The sequence below is a fragment of the Myotis myotis genome, unplaced genomic scaffold, assembly GCF_014108235.1.
Source record: "Myotis myotis isolate mMyoMyo1 unplaced genomic scaffold, mMyoMyo1.p scaffold_m19_p_12, whole genome shotgun sequence".
Taxonomy (NCBI): Eukaryota; Metazoa; Chordata; class Mammalia; order Chiroptera; family Vespertilionidae; genus Myotis; species Myotis myotis.
In genome coordinates this window covers 52,694,199-52,699,956 of record NW_023416316.1, presented here as the reverse complement: position 1 = coordinate 52,699,956, position 5,758 = coordinate 52,694,199, and the positions used below count along the sequence as shown (strand labels likewise).

Sequence of the window (5,758 nt, the reverse complement as noted above, 5' to 3'; positions counted from 1 at the left end):
ATTTGAAAGAGACACACTCATTGGTTGCCTCCCGCACACTCCTTGACAGGGTCCTGGGGTGGAACCTGCAACCCAGGGACATGCCCTTCAGTGCACTGACCGACGCTCTAACCACTGAGAAACTGTCCCAAACTTCAATATTGGGACTTTTATTTCCTTTAGAGTTGTAAGGATTAGTTTTAATATATTACTTAGAATTCAGTCTAGACTGCTTTAAAAAATTGGCTTAAACAAGAGAGAGTTTTATTTACTTCATTTTTCTCTCCTTCAGAGCAGCATATTTGGTGACAGTGGAGTTGGTGAGGCACCGTCCTTCTCTCTTACAGTTGTGCTCTCCCAAGGTGTTATGTTCAGCCAAAAGTGGAGAATCAGGTGGCTTACCACACATCTTTATTCTGGCCAGTGGAACACAGAAAAGAGAATGCATGCCTATGTCCATTTCTTTTAAGGACCATTATATTAACTTACATTGCTCTCTCATCTTGTTTTCAAGACCTTACAGCATGTGTAATATTTAAATGGAAAGGAGGTTGGGAACCTCAGACTGGGGTCTTTAGCTAAGAGATCATGTGTTCAGCTAACATATCTGCTGGGGTAGAGGAAGGGGAAAAAACACATGATATATGCAGAGTGGGATTTGGTAATACTCTACCAAAACGTGTTTTCTGGAAATCTTTATTGATAGATGGGATAAATTTTAACCATGCAAACGTCTTTAAAGGTAATATTTTCTCATTTCTTTATGTTCTTAACTATTCTGTCCAACAGTGTACAAAATTAATTGATCTGCAATAATCCATCACCAAACACAGTTGCAGTGATGGTGGTTTTGAGAAGTTTTGGGCCCTCTGTTCTGTTCCATTGATCTATCTGTCTGTTTCTATGCCAGTACCAGGCTGTTTTGACTATAATGGCTTTGTGGTATAGTCTAATATCCAGTATTGTGCTCCCTCCAACTTTCCTCTTTTTTAAAAAAATTGCTATGGCTATTTGTGGTCTTTTTTGGTGCCATATAATTTTTGCAATATTTTTCTAGGTTTATGAAAAATGCCATTGGTATTTTAAAAGGGATTGTGTTGATTCTATAGAATTCTTTGGGTAGTATAGGCATTTTAATGATGTTGATGTTAATTCTTCCAATTCATGGTCACAGATAATTTTCCTCAGGGAAAAAAAAAAAACTAATGGAAGAACAAAGTGTCCTGCAAAGTTACTAGGAGGATGGGAAGTGTTGTCCTATCTGAGCAAAAATGCTTTTGTCACGAGAGTCCCAGCAGTTCTCATCTGCAAGTGGAGATGGCCTCAGTTTGAAAAGTGAAATTTTAAAAAAGCATGGGGGAGCAGATCAGCCTGTACCAATGAACAGAAAGCAAGACAGAGAGGGCGGTGAGGCCATGGCACACCCATGCACCAATGGCAAACATCTCTAAATTCTTTAGTAATCTTTTTACTGGCAAGATCCCTTTAAGGCTATAAGCCCCTAATAGCCTAGCTAGCCCCTATCAGTAGTTCTCAACTTTTCTAATGCAGCAACCCTTTAATACAGTTCCTCATGTTGTGGTGACCCCCAACCATAAGATTATTTCTGTTGCTACTTCATAACTTTAATTTTGCTACTGTCATGAATCATAATGTAAATATCTGGTATGCTATATGTGTTTTCCCATGGTTGCGACCCACAGGTTGAGAACCGCCGCATCCAGTTCCCTTCACCAATACAGGATCTAGCCCTGCTGATCCCTCTTTCTTCTGCCAACTTCCTTCTCTTTCCACAACATTTTTAATTCTTTAGTTTACATAGCAATTGTCACAACACAGTCCACAACACAGGACCAAACACATTTTGATTAGGGAGTGGGCTTCTCTTTAGCGTAACTTCTGAGCATGATTGTGATTATATTTAGCAGTACATTTTGGGCTGTGTGTGTGTGTGTGTGTGTGTGTGTGTGTGTGGTTTTTTGTTTGTTTGTTTTACTCACACTGATGCTTCCTTCTATTAAACATTAATGATTGTTTTCCAAAATCTACTAACTTTTTACTGAAGTTCCTATTGGCATCTCTATAGTTTTTTAAATAAAGTAGTTTTTGTTGATGTTGTATATGTATTTTCTTCCTCTCCCCATGCCAGCTAATCCTTGAATAGTTACAACCACTACAGCTCCTTTTTTTAGATTATAAACTGCTGAAATGAAGCCGTGTCATTTCCTTACATTTCTTGCCTGCATTCCCTCTCTAAGTCCGGAAATGTGTTGACATCTTTTGTCTTATCCTTTCCCCTATATGTCCGTCTCAAGTACTTACTCTCTTTCAATCCTTTGTTTAAATATCGTTCACATACCATACAATTCACCCATTTCAAGTGTATAATTCTATGATTTTAGGATTTTCAGATATGTACATCTGCACAGTCAATTTTAAAACATTTTCATGACTTCAAAACGATAACTTGCAAACTTTAGTTGTCATCTCTCTGCCCAGTTCTTCCCACACCCCCAGCCCTGAGCAACCACTAATGTATTTTATATTTCTCTAGTTTTGTCTGTTTTGAACATTTCATATGAATGGAATCACATGTGATCCTCTGTGACTGGCTTTATTCACTTAGCATAATGCTTGCAGGGTCCATCCATGTTATAGCATGTATTCATAGTTTTTATTGCCAAAAGCTATGACATTGCATGGATATACCACCTTTTATTTACCATTCCTCAGCTGATGGACATGTGGGTTGTTTCCACCTTTTGAGTATTATGAATACTGGATGCTACTACTGTGAGCATTTGTTTACAAGTTTGATGTGGACATGTGTTTTCATTTCTCATGAGTGTGTACTTAGAGGTGCAGTTGCTGGGTCATATGGGAACTCTCTGTTTGACATTCTGAGGACAGGCCAGACTCTTTGTCAAAGTGGCTGCGCCATTTTTCATTCCCGCCAGCTATGTGTGAGGGTTCCGCCTTCTCGACATTCTCAGCGAGACTGCTTCTAGCCTTTCTGTGTGTGTGTCTGTTGTTATCTCACAGTGCTTGTGATTTGCATTTTTTTCTGATGGCTAGTGACATTGAGCATCTTTTCATCTAATATTTTACTTTTAATGACATTTTTGGAAAGAAAGAGATAAACAAGTGTATCTGATCTGCATTTAAGTCATTTGCATGCATAACAGGAAAAATTCTTCTAAATATTGAAAACACAGTGTTGTTGTTTTTAATATTTTGTTGGAAAGTCCCAATCTCATGACTTCTTGCTCCTCTCTGAACAGTGGCCCAACGCATCTGTTGAGCAAGTGGAGATGGCCTCAGTCTGAGGAAAGTGAGATTTGCCATGGATGTGAGGAGCTTTGTAGAGAGAATGGACAAAGGAAACAGGGAACTGAGCTCCATTTGTTTTGTTCACATGTTAGTGAGCATCGGAGCATTATTTGTGGAATGAATGAGTTCCAGGTAGTTCCATGGAACCAGTAGATCCCATTGTGAGATCTAATCTAGTAGTGGTCAGTTACTTATAGGAAGCCCTTTCTAGAAAAACACAGAGTTGAAATTGATAGGAAGTATTAAAGGGAACTGGAAGGGGGGCCCATTGTCGTGGAGCTTTTGAAATGTTAGTCACTAGATGGGCCATCAAGTCTACCTTAGTAAGGGAGGAAGCCAAGAGCTTTGTGGATTGACAGGGAGTGAGTGGATAAATGAATGACCTGGAATTGAAAAATTAAAAATGGGCATCTATGCTGGAAGGATAGGGGATGAGGCCAAAGGGTCAAAGGTCACACTGTATTATTCCTGAGGCAGAGATGTTCCTGGTCATAAGGTCTGCAGTGTGGCAGTGACTGCACTGGAGCGGCAGTAAAGGACCCCAAGATGAGATGGTGTAGGAACTGGGAGGCTGCGTTATTGGCTTCTTGTCTACATGGATGTTACAACCCTCCGCTGCCTGCTCACCTCTTCACGTCCCCTGCCTTGGGCCCCATTCCACCTTTAGTTCCTTTTTGTTCTGCATTTTTTCTCTGATCTCTAGCTTCAGACATTGCATGGCCAATGGCATAACTCTAGATAAGAAGATGCTAGTGTGGTAGTGAGAGGGGGCTCTGTTTTTTTGTATTTTTTATTTTTTTGGTTTTTTTTCTGTTTACACTCAGGATTCACAAGGTTTACTGGAAAAGCTACCTGAAGTTGTGTTTCAGTCTGTACAAGTGGATTTGCCTTCCCTCTAGACCACTGTAGAACGGGTGGGTGGGTGTGTGCACATTTGTCAGGGGAAAAACAATACCCCCCAAACACTCCTATTCAGGGTTCACCCACCTGTGGGATCCTCTGATCACTGACTTCTAAATGATGATTAAGCCATTGTCTCTTCTTCACTAACACTTTCTGAAAAATATACCCGTCCTTGATCTTCTTCAGATGTGGAAGGCCTGTCTTCCCTGCTGCCTTCAAGGACATACAGCATTCCCTGAAGGGAAAGGTGTGGGCTGCTATCCATGTTCCTTAAGGCTAAGCTACAAGGAAGGAGACAGAGCCCATCTCCTCAAAACTCATCAGGGAGGAAGTGGGCTTAGGGGGAGGGCACATGGTATCTAGTTCTCAACAAGAGCTTCAGGGAATGGTCACTTTTGGAAGCGAAAGGAAGCAGTCAGTAGGAGCTGATCTTACTTCTTTCTTTGCTTAAGCACAAGCCCTGGGAAACCCTTGCCCCCAACTCAGGACACAGAGAAGACATCACTATTATTACAGAAACATTTATTAGGCAAGTCAGTATTCCCCACAAGGAGGGAATTACTTGGGGGTGGGAAATGTTTCCCCCTGGAAATTCTGGAGAAGCATTGTGTGTCTAAATCGTGGAGGCTGATCTCTGAAGGCAGTGCCTCCAGCAGTGGTGAGAACAGCAGGAGGCCCCTTGGCATCTTGTGGCCTGCAGTTGGTACTTGGATGGGGCAGAGTCCCCCTGACGGGCACAGATTGAGGGTGCTTCTGGCATATTTGCTGACCCTTTGATGCCACAACGGTTTTTGGGGGTCTGTCCTCGTTTCTGGTATGTGTAGTATTGGTAGAGCCCTGGCCAGCCAAGATAGCTGTGTGGCAGCCGGACACGGCATTTGTCACGTCATAGGAGGGAGCCCTGTGGAGGAAATGACGCCTCTGCACTGGCTCTGCCTGGGCCTGCACTGCTCCCTTCTGCACAGGCTTCCCCGACTGCGCTGGGGTGGGAAGGGGCTCTTGGGGGCAGGTGGTAACTACTGCAGGCCGGTGCCCCAGTTTCTCTTCTGGGAACTTGCCCATGTCTGACATGACATGCGCTGTCCCAGTAAACGCAGCTCTGCTTTGAACTGGGCCTCTGCTTTGTGTAAATGATAGGGGGAAGCCCTTTTCCTGGAGGGCTTCTTGCATATTCTGTAGAATATTAGGCTGAAGCCGCTCGAAAAAGTTCTTACATCTAGCTAGGAAATGGCTATCTTCCTTGCCCACAAGTGAGGTGGCCTGTCCCTTCTGTGTTAGGCTGTTCGAAGACTTGCTCCCAAGCTTGTCCTCTAAAGCTGCATCCTGAGAAGGAAATCTCTGGCCTCCAGGTCGGGAAATTCTCATTTGTGCATATCCTGCACCAAGCTCTACTGAGTTGGGGCCTGTAGGCTCTGGGGGAGGGCACACGATATCATTGTTTACAGCTGGTGGGAAATTCTGATCCTGGCAGGACCTTAATGCCTGCCTTGGAAGCCAAGGTTCCTGCGGCTTCTCCGTACTGACTGTGCTGTCCTCTGAATGCACA

The 5,758-nt window shown here is 43.0% G+C and overlaps 1 pseudogene; it reads right to left on the bottom strand.

Annotated features, from left to right (window-relative positions):
- The window catches only part of LOC118666830, a 5,538-nt pseudogene extending 1,061 nt beyond the window's left edge, over nt 1-4,477 (bottom strand).
- Between the last annotated feature and the right edge of the window lie 1,281 nt (nt 4,478-5,758).